The sequence below is a fragment of the Helianthus annuus genome, chromosome 13, assembly GCF_002127325.2.
Source record: "Helianthus annuus cultivar XRQ/B chromosome 13, HanXRQr2.0-SUNRISE, whole genome shotgun sequence".
In the NCBI taxonomy this organism is placed as follows: Eukaryota; Viridiplantae; Streptophyta; class Magnoliopsida; order Asterales; family Asteraceae; genus Helianthus; species Helianthus annuus.
Window position 1 is genome coordinate 69,150,998 of NC_035445.2, and position 18,061 is coordinate 69,169,058.

Consider the following 18,061-nt stretch of genomic DNA (forward strand, 5'->3'; position numbering starts at 1 on the left):
AGCGGGCATTATACCCGAGTCTAATACCCCCCTAAATAGCGAGGTTCTGCTACAATGTAAGTATTATAACCCCTGGAGACGTATTACATACTCTGCCCGATTGATCTAGGGTTCCGTAACGGCTGTTGTGGTTCTGCCCGACGTAGTCGTTGGAATGCCGTCTCGGGGAGGGTATTACTAATGTTAAAATGGGTTATTATACTAACACACATGCATTTGTGTAATTTATAGATTTTTCCCAGGAAGTCCTTACTGAAAACCATAAAATAGCAATGTGAGTTGATCCACTTTTTGTAAATCTTTTTGTTAACTATTTTTACAAAACCTTAAATACCTTTCCATGCGAATAACAGTTATTGAGTATTTGTAATAATACAATTATCGTGGGTATGTTGGGGTTTTGTATACAAAATTTGTTACCACCTCGTCAAGGAGTAACATTTCCACAAGTCAGGTCTGACAGTACCGACGGGTGATAATTAGTATAACTTGGAAACAAATGTAATTGCGAGATCGCCCTCAATACTGTACAATGTGAAATGGTTTTACTTAAACTTGATTAAACTGGGATTCACTCACCAGTATTTCCCACTGACAAAATGTTTTTAAAACGCGTTTCAGGTAACAATATGTGAAAGCCAAATAGAAGCCAGCTGGACAGCACTGAAGGCTTGAAAAAGTGGCAATAAAGTTACTTAAGAATAAAATAGATGTTTTGTTAAATAAAATAGGATTTATTCCTATAAAAGTGTGTATACTGAAAACTTGGGTTTTACCCATGTGTTTAATATTATAAAATGTGGTGGTTTACTCTGATAAATTATTTCCTAACTACGGTCCTGATGAAAAATTTCCGCTGCCAAATTAGACAATAACGTGATACCACCAAAACTGGCTCGCGGCCGCCCGCTCCCGGGGATTAGGGATCGGGGGCTGCGACACCTTGGACTTAAATAACTTATATTATGTTATTTTAAAAAGGAAACTAGCTTTTTAATTTAAACTAAGTTAGTTTACTAACTTTAATATCTAACAAGACTAACTATATTATAATAAAAATAAACTTTTTAAATAGCAATATTAATTAATTTAACTAATTAAATAAAATAGGATAAGATAAGATAAACAACCATATTTATGAACGAATTTAAATTAGGATAAAATTCTTTAGACGATTATTCATTTCACGAAGCTTCCGAATCTCATTATTTTAAGTGTTTTAATTAGTTTAACAAGTATCAAGTCGATAAATAAAGAATCAAGAATCCTTGAATAATATTTCGTTCAAACGAGAATTTGATTAACAGTTGCACATAAGACTAACTATTAATATACAAACATGATTAAAATAGCTTCGTTTTCATTATGATCAGTAGTCTCGAATTACAAATGAAACGAAAGTAGATTTCAAAGAGGTACAAGTGTCTAAATATGGAAAGTACATCATGACTTGCTAAAAATAAGAAAGTGTGGAAATGCGGAGCGTTACACTCTCGCGTCATTTTTTCTGAAAGTAGTCATACTTACCTTTCAAATCATCGTTAATGCGCAAAAATAACCTTTTGCTCATCCGAAACCGGCGCCGTGAACCGGTGGAGGATCAAAATAGTCGTTCATTAAACGTTCATTTGCGACTTCAGAGTCACGCACAACATATTCCCTCCTCAAGATTGGGCGTGCAGGAGAACTGTTAACCTGTTGTATGGCTTGAATCCTGAGGGCACACGCACTCGTAACCGCTTCCTCCTCCTCCTCTGTGGTTTCGTCGTAGGAAAAAGATATTTGGTAGAGATCGATGAACAAATCTTCCGATGGAGGCGAAGACATTGCAAATAGTATTTTTGTTAGATTGTTGGATGTAGGATGGATTTTGAGTGAGGTTTGCTTATTTAAATTGATAAAGGAGTATGTATATATAGGGGAAGGATCCACTAAAAAGTGGATTTTGCCTAAGTAGCATAAGAAGGATTGTGGTGATGACATGTGGCACTCCTAATAAGAAGGAATGAAGGGCATTTTGGTCCTTATAAATAGCAGTGAAAATGACATGTGGCACCTCTTTTGTTTTTTAAAAATACAACAAAAAAATCTAGTACAAAAAAATATAGCACCAAAAATCTAGTACAAAAATATAGCACAAAAAATGTAGTGCAAAAAATATAGCATAAAAAATCTAGTACAAAAAAATATAGCACGAAAAAAATCAGCAAAAAAATGTAGTACAAAAAAATCCAACACAAAAAACTGAGAAAAAAAAATTAAGACAAAAAACTTCACCACAAAAAATTTAGCATAAAAATATAGCACAAAAAAATGTTATACAACATAGAAACACAACACATTTTAGTGGGTTTTTTAGTCTTCATATTTTATATAGCAATATGGTACTCAAATTAAAGATAAAAAGAAGCTCGATTTTACGGTGAAACTTTTATAAAAAAATAATGTCGTATAAAAAAGTTACGAACGTTTAAAAAATGAGGGTGGAATATGCATGTGCCTTGCATGTGGAGAGAGAAAGTCCATAAATAAGATTTTTCCAAGATACCCTTGCACTCCTCCTTTCTCCTACACTTTCATCTTAACCATTGATTTGAAAAATGAATGGTTAAGATTCCTTCTCATCCTACTTAGGCAAAATAAACTTTTTATTTGATCTTACCCCTGTATATATATGGGTCAAGTTATTCTACAAAGGCTTCTAATTGTAAGAAGTGTAAGAAGGATTTATAGAGTGACAAGTGTCCATCCAATAAGCTAAAACTAAACCCATTACATCACCACCAAAAACCTAAACACCCACCCCCACCCCACCCCACCCCACCACCACCCAAAAACCTAAACCCCCCCCACCCCCACCCAAAAACCTAAACCCCCCCCCTCGGGCAAAAAAAAAAAACAAAAAAAAAAACTGTACCTCACCAAAAAAACCCCCAAAAAACCTAACCCCCCCACCCCCCAAAAACCTAAAAAAACCTAACCCCCCCCACCCCCAAAAAACCTAAAAAAAAACTAAACACCCACCCCCACCCCCACCACCACCCAAAAACCTAAACCCCCACCCCCTCGGCAAAAAAAAATATTTTTTTTTGGGTGGGTGATGGGGGGTGGGGGGTTTAGGTTTTTGGTGGTGGTGGATGTTTAAGGTTTTTTTTTTTTGTAGTGGGGTTTTTTTGTGTAATGGGTTTTTTTAGGTTATTGGACACTTGTCACTCTACAAATCCTTCTTACACCTCTTACAATTAGGATCCTTTGTATTTGATCCTAATCCGTATATATATATATATATATATATATATATATATATATATATATAGATTTAGGAAATTAATTTTCTTTTAAATTCTTTTTGACTGTTCCAACGGTCAAAAATACTGAATCCTTCAAAACTTTTCCGTTAAAACTTTCGCAAGGAAACAAAGTTGGAGGGGTATAGCGCCCCTCAGGGCGGTGTTTGGTGGCACGATACGGCGCAATGAAGGCCCTTGGCGTTATATCACCTTCCACTACAAAAGGTCTTAGTTAAAAATTTTCTTGAGAATGAATTCTATTTTGGTGTAGCTTGTTTATAACCACGACTTCACCAAGACAACAAAGATTAGCTTTTTTTTTGAAGGTGGGAATTATTCGCGAATGTCGGGAGGTCTAGTATACGTTGTCTTAACCAGGTCCGCGCTAGAGAGCCTCCTCGCACAATAGATCCCCAATTTAAACCCCTCAATGAGAAACCCCGGTTACCGAGACTCGAACTTGAGACCTGGAGGGGAAAACTCATTCGGACCCACTATAGGGTGAAACTTAAATACTCGTGTATAACACCCCGAAATTTTTAAAAAAGTCATAATATAATGTTTTGTTGTTAATGCTTTATAAAAGAAAGTGGTAAATGTAAGTTTTACCTTATGAAAGTAAATAAGGTACTAGTAATTTAAGTATTGACAAATAAATCATCGAAAGTAACCAAGTTAGTGTGTGGGCCATTACATGACAAAATAATGAGTTTAATCTCATTTATAAGAAATTAGAAACTTGAGGGACTATTTTGGGCATTATGAAAGATGAAATGAATAAATAACAATTAAAACACAAAACTCACACACTGATGTGTGTGAGCGTGTCGCCCAAACAAAGAAGAACAAGGGGAAACCCTAGTTCATCATGAACCAGCCAAATGATAAGGAAATCGAAGATGAATTGGATGCATGTGTCAAGATTTTCGTTCTCCTATGTGTTCCTCACAAGCAAGTAAGTTAAATTTTATGATTTGATAATCTTGAATAAAGTGGGTTATGATTTATCTAGGAAATTTCATGAAATTAGCTATGAACATATGTTAGAATCATCACATGAAAGACGAATTGTGCAAGACTTTGAGTAAATTGATGAATTAGGATGAAACCCACTCGTTCAATGTAGTATGATGATATATGATGATCTTGTAAGAGTGAAGCTTGTGTAAATGAGATGATCTAGTAGATGTGGGATGCGTAGTTATAGGTTAGATTGAAGGATGGTATGAAATTTATGTAATTCTTAGTGGTGGTGATGAATGAAAGTAAGATATAGCAATCAGAGCATGATTTGGTTGTACATTGTGCATCAAACGGTGTACGCACACCAAGTGTTTGATGAAATGCCTAAGAGAGCAAATATGTTGAATTGAATGGAAGTTGTAGGTTTATATGTATGGAAAGTGATCGTGATGAATTTAGTAGTTTAGTAACTTGAAAAATGTGCCTTAGATGGAACTTGTATGAGAATTCGGGCTGAATGTATGTGTTGGTCAAGTTTATGCATTAAGAGCTTGTACATTGTGTTTGAACAGGTGAGGTTTGCTATGTGGTCTACTAATCCCTTTGATTTCGGCTAAAAGTGAACGCGTATTGAATGAATAGCATATAACTTTACTAGTAAAGGATGATGTTATGAATATGTTAAGTTGATTCTTAAAGGGTGTGGTTGTCGAATATAGAATTATGAAAACATAAGTATGTGTGAATTGAGTATGTGTATGTTGTGTATGTGACTAGGTGGTCATGTAGTTGTATGTGTCATGCAACATTATGTATGAAATGAATATGATGCCACTAATATGGTCTACTATATCAATATGAATGCGTGTTCAAAAGTTAGAAGTTATATGCTAGAAGGTTGACTTTCTGAAAGTCAACCAAGAATTTATAGCATGGATAGGCATTTTTGACACAAATATAGGAATCGAGAGATCATGGAATATGTGCTAGACCAATTATGTGTTATGCGTGATAACGAATTTGGATTTTGAAGATATTGAACAATGTGGTTGACAAATCATGACGTATGCGTGTTAGTAAAAGTCAATGTAGATAAGAGTTGAAAAATGTGTATTAATATGAATGAGCATGAATGCTAACATTATTATGGCATGACGACATGAAAGAATAGGAACCACACTAGCATGGACCAAGCATGGAAGGCTAACGGGTCAAGATGAGGCAAGGAAGCGGTTACGAGCACGGATGCACAAGGTAAGTAATTTCTATAATTACTTCTTAGTTGTTTATGTAAAGTTATGTGCAATCTAATTAGTATGATAATTGAGGTCAAAGAGGAATGAATTTGTATGATATCAATGAAGTATTAAACGGATCTTAGCTTTGATCCGAGTATGGTATGTGTGATTAAGAATTATAGCTAAGTAGTAGGATTGGTTATTTAGGCAAGGAAGTCCTTTGTTGTTAAGGATAGGGCTAAATTGACAAAAAAACGCCCTTGATGGGTATTTCGGCCAAGTGACCTTAAAAGTCGTTTGGAAACGAACTATTTGATTAGAGTAATGTCTTGGTCAAGTATAAAAGCGAAGTATAGAGTTTTTTATGTCATAGACCATTTAATGCGCAAATACCCATAACGGGTCAAAATAAGCCTTTGAGCAAAAATGGGTTAAGAGGATGCAAGGCAACCGAGAATTTAACCTTCCAAGATAGTCGAAAATAAAATTATTAAGTTCATATGGCATTGAGGTCAAATAATCAGATTATGTTGGTAAAAGCACGAACGGGTCAAATAGTTAGAAAAAGAATAATAAGCCGGAAGCGTGTAAGATAGGAATTTCCTTAAATCAGATATGGGATTCCAAGTCCATATGATAGAATGTGAAATTAGAAGCATGTAGGAAGAAACGGGAGGTTAAACGGATAAACGGATCAAAAGTTACGCAAGTTTTAGTGCGTACGATCGACGAAAACAACACAGCAAGAAAATGGCAAAACTAGAGGCCGTCGCCGACGCCTCATGGAAAATGCAGTTTTGCCGACGCCTTATTTTGCTGTCTACGGAGAGTTTGGGCTACGCGTAAAACCAAGGGCCGTCGCCGATGCCCCCTAGGGCCGTCGCCGACGCCCTCCCCATGTCCAAGATGCTGAAATTTGTTATTTAAGTCAATTTTTGGAACGTAGGTTTCGGTATGTTAACCGTGGACTACGGTGGATCTCCCAAACATGGTTTTGATCGTGCCTTTAATGTTTTTGGGCTATAAATCTAAGTTTAGGTCCCATGTGATTAATATATGTGTATGTAGTGTTATGTAAGATCTTGAATGTGTATGTAGGGATGTAGGTGTGAATGTGAAGGTGTATATATGTATGTATAAAGGTACGTATAAGTGTACATATGTACGTAGAAATATAGGAAGGTGTGTATGTACATAGATGTGTATGTATGCATATAGGAATATATGTAGCCATGATTTAGATGTGTTAAGTAATAATGTTATTAACAGCGTGCCTTGAGAATGTAAAGCATTGCAGGTACATTATTGAAGCCTCACTTGGTAATGCATACGCGTATGGAATGTTTAAAGTTAGGAAGATAACGAAATGGGAAGCGTACGAGAATGAATCTTGTTTATATAATGCGCGCTAATGTTATGAATGTATGTGTGAATGCAGGTTGTATGAGTCACGGAGGATTACTGAGAAGTGAAGATCGAAGACCGAGTCTTAAGTTATATTGTACGGGAGTGTTTGAATAAGTAATGTCATAAATATAATTTATGTTTCTATTTGTAAATAAGTTCGATGGGAGTATTCAGTGTAACAGTGTCACTTTAAAAATTAACTTCAAGTAAGTCAAGACGTTTAAAATGAAAGAAATTTTATGGTATGAAATTTCCGCTGCGACTTTTTGTCAAAAATGTATTAGGGCGTAACAAGTTGGTATCAGAGCCCTGGTTTGAGAGAATCAAGTAACAGGAGGTAAATACTTGAACTCAAACCGGTGTGCTCCCGTGACCAAGAACCCGTACAATCCAAGACTCGATCGAGGCCTAAAGGCAAAAGCGAATGTAAGTATGTATTAGATTATGTAATTAAAGGAAACTAATAGTATGTTATGTGAAGGGTGAGCGCAATTGTTGGAAGAGATGATCCGTGAATGCGGTCTAGGACCGACATCAAGGCAAGTAATGAGACGAATTGACCCCAGGTACGTAAACCTAACGTATGGGCGTATGAAATGGTATAGTTAAGCAAGTGAAAGAAAAATTTTAAACAAATTATAATAATGACATGGTAAATAAGTTTTGAAAATGTTACACCTGCCGAAACTAAATTCTTCGGACATAAGGTGGCGATTACGCGAAGACACGAAACTAGTACGTGGAATGTGTACCTGGCCAGTACACAAGAAACGTAGGACGTTCGTGAGACCGTGATAATTGTTACAGGTATGTCCGATAGAGTTTAGTAGCAGCTAGGCGTGTGGGTGAAATGGGTAGTAAGACTCTCGGAAGATTGAGAGTACTATGTAAGAGTGAAGGGTGTGAGTGAAAAGAATGAAATTTTGAATCCATAAGAAAGTATGAATCGACAATGTATGAATGCAATGCTTGAATCTGCGAGACGGATTCAAGGAATGAAAGGTGTGAATGCAATGCTTGAATCTGCGAGACGGATTCAAGGAAAGAAAGATATGAATGCAATGCTTGAATCCGCGAGACGGATTCAATGAATGAAAGATGTGAATGCAATGCTGGAATCCGCGAGACGGATTCAAGGAATGAAAGATGTGAATGCAATGCTGGAATCCGCGAGACGGATTCAAGGAAAGAAAGATATGAATGCAATGCTTGAATCCGCGAGACGGATTCAAGGAATGAAAGGCATGAATGCAATGTTTGAACCCGCGAGACGGGCTCAAAACATAAAAGTAATGGAATGTATGAATGATATGTTTGAACCCACAAGACGGACTCAAAACATAAAAGTAATGGAATGTATGAATGATATGTATGAACCCGCGAGACGGATTCAAAACATAAAAGTAATGGAATGTATGAATGATATGTTTGAACCCGCGAGACGGATTCAAAACATAAAAGTAATGGAATGAATGAATGATATGTTTGAACCCGCTAGACGGATTCAAACATAAAAGTAATGGAGTGTATGAATAATGTGTATGAATCCGCGAGACGGATTTAAGGATGAAAGAATGACCATAAATGACATGCGAACTTAAAATTTAGTTAAGGAAAGAAAATTTTGATTAAGCCACATGTTAGAAACGTTGGTGAATGACTCGTGGGAGTCAGAATGAATGACGGGCTACGACCCGAACAATAACTTAAGTATGGACGGGAAGGGGAAGTTTTGCAAAAAGGTTAATGAAATAGTTATAAGAATGAAAGAATTGTGAGCATTTAAAACCCCGAGTAAAATAAGTATGGAGAAAAAGTAATAATGACAATTACCGATGGAAAATGCTAATTTTGATGTTGGGCTTGTTGGCCATGTTCATTCGAACAAGACATTGTTGAAAGGATGTGCATAGGCGGATGCTCAACAAATCAATGGAAGCAATCAATGTAGGTATTGCATGAACTCATGAAGAAACGGGCCGACTCGGGCCACAAACCGTTGGGATACACAACGAAATCAAGGTTAGTAAGATGTTTAGCTTGTGATTATGTGTAAGTATTAATATAATTAAATGTTTATAGTATGCCTATGATGATATGTTGACCTCTCATATGAACATGAAGATAATTAGAAGTAACATTAGTAATGGGATGTTAAGGATGACTCAAAGCGAATAAAATGAAAGATCGTATATGATGTATGAGTAGAATGAAATAAATCGATTTAGTTCGATTAGTAAATGTATGAATGTATTATGCTTAATTAGAAAGGTGGAAACAAGCCGCACACTTAGGTTTGTACGATTAATAATTGTATACAATTGGAATAAATTCGATGAATGAAACGCTAGTGATGATATGTGCTAAGAGCTATGATTATAAAGTAAAAGACACTAATAAGAGCTCTGGAGCAGAATCTAACATTAGTATTGTGGATGAACAACCCGAAAGGGGTAAGAGTAGAATTGGTTTGGTTCGAATGAGAAAGATTTCGGGGACGAAACCTTCTTTAAGGGGGGTAGACTTGTAACACCCCGAAATTTTTAAAAAAAAGTCATAATATAATGTTTTGTTGTTAATGCTTTATAAAAGAAAGTGGTAAATGTAAGTTTTACCATATGAAAGTAAATAAGGTACTAGTAATTTAAGTATTGACAAATAAATCATCGAAAGTAACCAAGTTACTGTGTGGGCCATTACATGACAAAATAATGAGTTTAATCTCATTTATAAGAAATTAGAAACTTGAGGGACTATTTTGGGCATTATGAAAGATGAAATGAATAAATAACAATTAAAACACAAAACTCACACACTGATGTGTGTGAGTGTGTCGCCCAGACAAAGAAGAACAAGGGGAAACCCTAGTTCATCATGAACCAGCCAAATGATAGGGAAATCGAAGATGAATAGGATGCATGTGTCAAGATTTTCGTTCTCCTATGTGTTCCTCACAAGCAAGTAAGTTAAATTTTATGATTTGATAATCTTGAATAAGGTGGGTTATGATTTATCTAGGAAATTTCATGAAATTAGCTATGAACATATGTTAGAATCATCACATGAAAGACGAATTGTGCAAGACTTTGAGTAAATTGATGAATTAGGATGAAACCCACTCGTTCAATGTAGTATGATGATATATGATGATCTTGTAAGAGTGAAGCTTGTGTAAATGAGAGGATCTAGTAGATGTGGGATGCGTAGTTATAGGTTAGATTGAAGGATGGTATGAAATTTATGTAATTCTTAGTGGTGGTGATGAATGAAAGTAAGATATAGCAATGAGAGCATGATTTGGTTGTACATTGTGCATCAAACGGTGTATGCACACCAAGTGTTTGATGAAATGCCTAAGAGAGAAAATATGTTGAATTGAATGGAAGTTGTAGGTTTATATGTATGGAAAGTGATCGTGATGAATTTAGTAGTTTACTAACTTGAAAAAATGTGCCTTAGATGGAACTTGTATGAGAATTCGGGCTGAATGTATGTGTTGGTCAAGTTTATGCATTAAGAGCTTGTACATTGTGTTTGAACAGGTGAGGTTTGCTATGTGGTCTACTAATCCCTTTGATTTCGGCTAAAAGTGAACGTGTATTGAATGAATAGCATATAACTTTACTAGTAAAGGATGATGTTATGAATATGTTAAGTTGATTCTTAAAGGGTGTGGTTGTCGAATATAGAATTATGAAAACATAAGTATGTGTGAATTGAGTATGTGTATGTTGTGTATGTGACTAGGTGGTCATGTAGTTGTATCTGTCATGCAACATTATGTATGAAATGAATATGATGCCACTAATATGGTCTACTATATCAATATGAATGCGTGTTCAAAAGTTAGAAGTTATATGCTAGAAGGTTGACTTTCTGAAAGTCAACCAAGAATTTATAGCATGGATAGGCATTTTTGACACAAATATAGGAATCGAGAGATCATGGAATATGTGCTAGACCAATTATGTGTTATGCGTGATAACGAATTTGGATTTTGAAGATATTGAACGATGTGGTTGACAAATCATGACGTATGCGTGTTAGTAAAAGTCAATGTAGATAAGAGTTGAAAAATGTGTATTAATATGAATGAGCATGAATGCTAACATTATGGCATGACGACATGAAAGAATAGGAACCACACTAGCATGGACCAAGCATGGAAGGCTAACGGGTCAAGATGAGGCAAGGAAGCGGTTACGAGCACGGATGCACAAGGTAAGTAATTTCTATAATTACTTCTTAGTTGTTTATGTGAAGTTATGTGCAATCTAATTAGTATGATAATTGAGGTCAAAGAGGAATGAATTTGTATGATATCAATGAAGTATTAAACGGATCTTAGCTTTGATCCGAGTATGGTATGTGTGATTAAGAATTATAGCTAAGTAGTAGGATTGGTTATTTAGGCAAGGAAGTCCTTTGTTGTTAAGGATAGGGCTAAAAATTGACAAAAAACGCCCTTGATGGGTATTTCGGCCAAATGACCTTAAAAGTCGTTTGGAAACGAACTATTTGATTAGAGTAATGTCTTGCTCAAGTATAAAAGCGAAGTATAGAGTTTTTTTATGTCATAGACCATTTAATGCGCAAATACCCATAACGGGTCAAAATAAGCCTTTGAGCGAAAATGGGTTAAGAGGATGCAAGGCAACCGAGAATTTAACCTTTCACGATAGTCGAAAATAAAATTATTAAGTTCATATGGCATTGGGGTCAAATAATCAGATTATGTTGGTAAAAGCACGAACGGGTCAAATAGTTAGAAACAGAATAATAAGCCGGAAGCGTGTAAGATAGGAATTTCCTTAAATCGGATATGGGATTCCAAGTCCATATGATAGAATGTGAAATTTAAAGCATGTAGGAAGAAACGGGAGGTTAAACGGATAAACGGATCAAAAGTTACGCAAGTTTTAGTGCGTACGATCGACGAAAACAACACAGCAAGAAAATGGCAAAACTAGAGGCCGTCGCCGACGCCTCATGGAAAATGCAGTTTTGCCGATGCCTTATTTTGCTGTCTACAGAGAGTTTGGGCTACGCGTAAAACCAAGGGCCGTCGCCGACGCCCTCCCCATGTCCAAAATGCTGAAATTTGTTATTTAAGTCAATTTTGGAACGTAGGTTTCGGTATGTTAACCGTGGACTACGGTGGATCTCCCAAACATGGTTTTGATCGTGCCTTTAATGTTTTTGGGCTATAAATCTAAGTTTAGGTCCCATGTGATTAATATATGTGTATGTAGTGTTATGTAAGATCTTGAATGTGTATGTAGGGATGTAGGTGCGAATGTGAAGGTGTATATATGTATGTATAAAGGTACGTATAAGTGTACGTATGTACGTAGAAATATAGGAAGGTGTGTATGTACATAGATGTGTATGTATGCATATAGGAATATATGTAGCCATGATTTAGATGTGTTAAGTAATAACGTTATTAACAGCGTGCCTTGAGAATGAAAAGCATTGCAGGTACATTATTGAAGCCTCACTTGGTAATGCATACGCGTATGGAATGTTTAAAGTTAGGAAGATAACGAAATGGGAAGCGTACGAGAATGAATCTTGTTTATATAATGCGTGCTAATGTTATGAATGTATGTGTGAATGCAGGTTGTATGAGTCACGGAGGATTACTGAGAAGTGAAGATCGAAGACCGAGTCTTAAGTTATATTGTACGGGAGTGTTTGAATAAGTAATGTCATAAATATAATTTATGTTTCTATTTGTAAATAAGTTCGATGGGAGTATTCAGTGTAACAGTGTCACTTTAAAAATTAACTTCAAGTAAGTCAAGACGTTTAAAATGAAAGAAATTTTATGGTATGAAATTTCCGCTGCGACTTTTTGTCAAAAATGTATTAGGGCGTAACATCGTGGCTACCACTAGAGCACTAGTGATGGTTAACAAAGATTAGCTACACAAGAGTCTAGCATGCCTCAACTTCACCCAGTGAGAGGCCTAGTATTTTTAGTAGTGTCGTTGTTCGAAGACATTTATTAAATTGGTGTTATTTGGGTGTCAGATATATAAACATAGAAAACGAGTATCCAATAATCTATAACACGATTTTTTTTTACTGGATTCATCTATGTACGTCGGCCAATGATTTCACGAGACGCCACGAAGTTATGAACACATAGAACACTTTTGATGACTTGACAAATACAAATAATTACACATTAAACCGAATTTACAAAAACGTTTGGTGGATAAACCATCAGAATGGTATGGGTAGTACCTGCTTTTCCCATATTCTACCATTTTGTTTGAATAGTCACAACTCACTGAACTTGAAGTCAAATTTGATTTTGGCCTTCACAAAATTACAAAATAAGCAAAAGTTAGAAGTAACGTGCAGAGCCGTTTCTACGTTTTCAGAGGTCCTAATCGAACTATGAAGTGGTGGCCTTTTTGCAAAATTATCATTTTCAACATATTTAGTAACAAAACCCTCCTCTTTTATCCGGGCTTGGGACCGGCAATTATAAAATAAAAAGTTTATAATTGGCGTAGTTAAGAATAAGCCCTAATTCCCTAAACAACAACTTGATTCAGGAAAAAAATCAGATATCTAACCTGTGCCACTGACTTCCGAGTTCCGAGAATCTGAGTGTTTGAGACTCTATGCCACTGAGTTCCGAGAACTGATAATCCACGTCTGCCACAAATCAAGATTCCGATAACAGATATCAATCGAGAACTGAGCACTGAGGGTTTGTAAGTTTGTTAATTTGTTTGATGACTAACAAAACTGAATGGAGAAGAATATATAGACGTTAATACCTGTAACCAATCGACGATTCAGGCGACAACAACGTGACTTCCAACATGCAAAGCCGCCGCCGTTCATTATGTTCTTCTCTCTGTGCGACGATTCGTGAATTGTGTGGGAGACCGAGACAGCAGCGACTTTCAATGTTTCAGGCGACGATTCGTGAATTGTGTGCGACGATTTGGGCCTTTTATTTTCTTTTCACTAGACATTCAGGCCTTTTCTTTGGGCTTATTATTTATGTTTAGTATAAAATAAAAAATGGGCCTAGTATATAAAGAACCATCAAAAAAAATTTGAAGACCTTTCATTTTGGGTGGTTCTAGGCCTATGCCTAGAGTGGGAAGCACATTGCCTGGTAACATGTGCACAGAATTTACCTACCACTTTTAGTCCTATGCAGCCTCCAATATTTATGTTAAGTTTATAGACTTTTCTACAATTATGAATAACTAACTATTTTTTAAACCCACCTTGAACAAAAAGATTGATGACTCCCATATTCCTGAAGTTGTGTTAGTCGAATTGAATTTTTATTGTTAGGTTACACATATTTGGCCGAACAATTGTAGATTGTTTAATTTGCCAGTTGTGCAATGCATTTGGAAACTCGATGTTATTCTATTGTCGCGTGTTATATATGTAGGGCTGCAAACGAACCGAACGAACACGAAAAAGACCTTCTTCGTGCTCGTTTGTTAAGAAATATATGTGTTCACGAACTGTTCATGAATACTTACCGAATGAGATTTTTCTTCATGTTCGTTTGTATTTTTTTGTTAATTTTAGGGAACGAACGAAAATGAACGTTGATGAATAGAAACTAATATTCATGAACAAAAATGGAAACACATGAATACAAACAAACGTTCATGAACAGATATATAATACACTGACACTTATTAAATATTTGTTTGTCGGAATTTTTAAAATATTTAAATAAAATAAAATAAAGACTAAAAACACAATTGAATACAAACGAACACGTTACCGAACGTTTATGAATATAAATGAACGAACGCGATCTCTGTTCATGTCCGTTCATTTAACCAAACGAACGAAATTTCTTGTTCGTTTTCGTTTGTTTATTAAATAAACGAACTTCTCGTCGAACGGTTTACGAATTGTTCGCCGAACATTGGGTTCATTTGCAGCCCTATATATGTGTGTATAAATCGGCCAAACGTTAGTAGAAGCATGCCGATCCCTGACCAAACCACATTTGTCTTTTTCAAAAGCCTAACAAGGCGTAAATGATATCAATTCTCACATGTTACGTGAATCATGCGCCACATATTAAATGTACATACCTAAGTGATTGGGTTAAGTTTATACTAACTTGGTTTTATGGTAATCTAACAGGGATACATATTCCATTTTGTTAGCTTACGGGTTCTAGAATTTCATATATAAAAAATAACAAGTCAATTTATCTTTCACTGTAACTAAGAAGTTCGTCAATTATATATATAATAATGCTTAGGAGAGAAAATCAGATGTATGAAACCCAAGTATGTAGCGATAATTGTGATAGAACAAATTATTACTAGTTATAAAATATGTGAAACTAGTCTTAACCCCCTCGCGTTGTGGGGCAGGGGTGTAAAATTGTGCTACCAACTTTGCAGGGTGTAAGACGTAAAACAATGTTACGTAGCAATCAAACGACAACCAAAACCGGAAAAAAATGTAAAACAAAATCACGAACTTTTAACACTAAGTGACCCACATGATGTAAAACATAGATGAAGTTGAATGTATACTGACATGTATTAATGTTTTAGGGGATAAAAAAAACTTAAGAGATCAAATGTGACAATCAAACACCATATGTTAAGTATCAATCTAACGATGGCCAACCCTGTGAAAAGCGTAAAACAAAAATTTAATATAAAAAGACTAAACCCATTTAACTTTTGTCGCAAAATTATAAAAAAACCAAAGTTCTTTAATTACAAAAATGAAAAATATTAAAGTTTAATAAAAAAAAATCCATAAAAGACAAAATGAAAAAAAAAAAACAAAAAGTTTAATATTCCTCAATTTGTTATGAATTAATACATAATAGACAATTGGTGATTACATGTATGTAATAGGACATGTTACTAGTCATAAAATTTAAATAAACTGCCAAAATGGTTCATTAGGTTTAGTCACTTTTCTCACTTTAGTACAAAACTCAAACTTTTTGAATTTGGATCCATGTATTTTCAATTTTATTCTCATTTTCATCTAAAAGCAAAATCTGGTCAGATTTTTCAATTAACATGCAACTTTTTTTTTGTCTTTTTTCCTTCCTTTTAATGAAGGGTAAAATGGTCTTTTACGTAAAATTTTAACTTAATTAGAAAAAGAAAAAAACAAATATAATTAACGAATCCCATTTGTAAAGGAGCAAACCATAATCCAGTATTGTCTCTTCTTCAAACCCCATCCACCTGCAACTGAAGATCGACAATGGTGGTCTGCACATGTGGAGCCACAACCCAACTCAGCACATCGTGGACAACACAAAACCCCGGTCATCGCTTCCATCGCCACAACAAACCAAAACCGGGTCAAAGCTGCGAATTTATTGGTTGGGCTGAGCCACTGATGAGTCAAAACCCTGCTGTTATGATTCCTAAACTGTTGGACACCATCAATCAACATGAAGAGAATGCAATCCATATAGGAAATGGGAACAGGAATCTTGAAAAAGAAGCAAAAAAATTGCTCAAGAGAACAAGATGCTAAAAGTTATCCCAGGGTTATTTTGTTCTTGTTCATGGTGTACTTCAGGATCAAAAAGTGGAGCCTTGTTATCAAACAGAGCAGTTAAAATCATCGTAATCGTCCATAGATCGTTTGTATTTTGGAACAGAGCAGTTAGGGTTTAATCGCATGTCTTTGGGGGAAATCAGGTAAACGTTTGTATTTATAAGGTCAATTTTAATTTTTTTGTTTTTTTAATTTGTTATAATAAAACGTTAAAATACTATTTTGCCCTTCATTAAAAGGGAGGAAAAAGACAAAATCAAAGCTGGATGTTAACTGAAAAATCTGATCAGAATTTGCTTTTGGATGAAAATGACAACAAAGTTAAAACCACAGGGACCCAGATTCAAAAGGTTTGAGTTTTGGACTAAAGTGACAAAAGTGAACAAACCTCATAGACCATTTTAGCATTTTACTCTAAAATATATATAACTAGACCTGTAAATGAACCGCATGTTCGTGTTCGTTCATTTAACTTTAACCGAACACGAACACGAACGTATAATCGAACACATTTTTTTGTTCATGTTCGTTCATTAAGAAATCATACATGTTCGTGTTCGTTTATGGTCGTTCGTTTAAATCATAAACGAACAGTTCACGAACATACGAACACAAACGAACATAAACAACAAAAAAAAAAAAAAAAAAAAAACTGAACATATTTGAATAAACATAAATTAACATGATTGAACAAACATAAACGAACGCAAATGAACGTAATTGAACAAATATAAACAAACACAATGTAACATTAGTGAGCACAAACAAACAAATCTAATATATTACAGTTCCTCCAAAAACACATCTAAATTAGGATTCACAGATACTAAAATTAAGTAGTTTTTTTTATAAAAATATTAAGTAAGTGATAGGTTACGATCTAAGAAAAAATTTAAATTTCATTTTTTATTACTAGAAACTCAATTACTAATTAGTTATTTTATATAAGTAGTTAGAAAACCTAATATTTATATAAATATAAATATTCATGTATTTACCAAAATTTAAACAACATTCACGAACATAAATGAACGAACTTAAACGAACGTTCACGAACATAAATGAACGAATACAAGGTGTGTTCCTATTTGTTCTTTTAATTAATTAAACGAACAAAAATTTTTGTTCATGTTCGTTCGTTTATTAAATAAACGAACATAAACGAACTTCCCGCCAAACAAGTTCACGAACAGTTCATGAACGTTGGGTTCTTTTACAGGCCTATATGTAATTTGGTTTTCTATTATGTGATTTTCGCTGTTACATATATGGAAAGCTCACATTGTTTTTGAGAATCAGATAGTTCAGAAAATAAATAAAACTTAACTACCAAGGATTAAATACATGTAAAATAACTCCACGGCCATGATAATAAACAAAAATATAAGTCTATTAAATGCACTTCACTTCTCATTGTTTTTCAACTTATGGATTAATCTTTCTCAAACGCTTGAAATCGTCGCTCTTGATTAAAGTTTTGGAAAGGTTTCATAGTGTATTAAAAAACCCTCGACAGTTTAGCAACTTTTTAGAAAGTTACGGGGTTTGGTAAATAGAAACAATCAATTAGTAATTCATAAAGTGCTAGCCTAATATCATCAATAACACAAATCAAAC

At 34.9% G+C, this 18,061-nt stretch overlaps 3 long non-coding RNA genes across 3 annotated transcripts; 2 read left to right on the top strand and 1 right to left on the bottom strand.

The window, feature by feature from the left end:
• The first annotated feature begins 5,473 nt into the window (after positions 1 to 5,473).
• LOC118485625 lies at positions 5,474 to 7,148 on the top strand. The gene is made up of 2 exons (XR_004877184.1): positions 5,474 to 5,507; positions 6,930 to 7,148. It is a non-coding gene; the product is annotated as an uncharacterized LOC118485625 (long non-coding RNA).
• Positions 7,149 to 11,085: 3,937 nt separating this feature from the next.
• LOC110902774 lies at positions 11,086 to 12,739 on the top strand. Its single transcript, XR_002571410.1, has 2 exons — positions 11,086 to 11,119; positions 12,521 to 12,739. It is a non-coding gene; the product is annotated as an uncharacterized LOC110902774 (long non-coding RNA).
• A 224-nt stretch (positions 12,740 to 12,963) lies between these two features.
• Positions 12,964 to 17,097, bottom strand: LOC110902773. Its single transcript, XR_004877185.1, has 3 exons — positions 13,696 to 17,097; positions 13,489 to 13,570; positions 12,964 to 13,225 (listed from the first exon to the last, which is right to left on the bottom strand). It is a non-coding gene; the product is annotated as an uncharacterized LOC110902773 (long non-coding RNA).
• Positions 17,098 to 18,061: the final 964 nt, after the last annotated feature.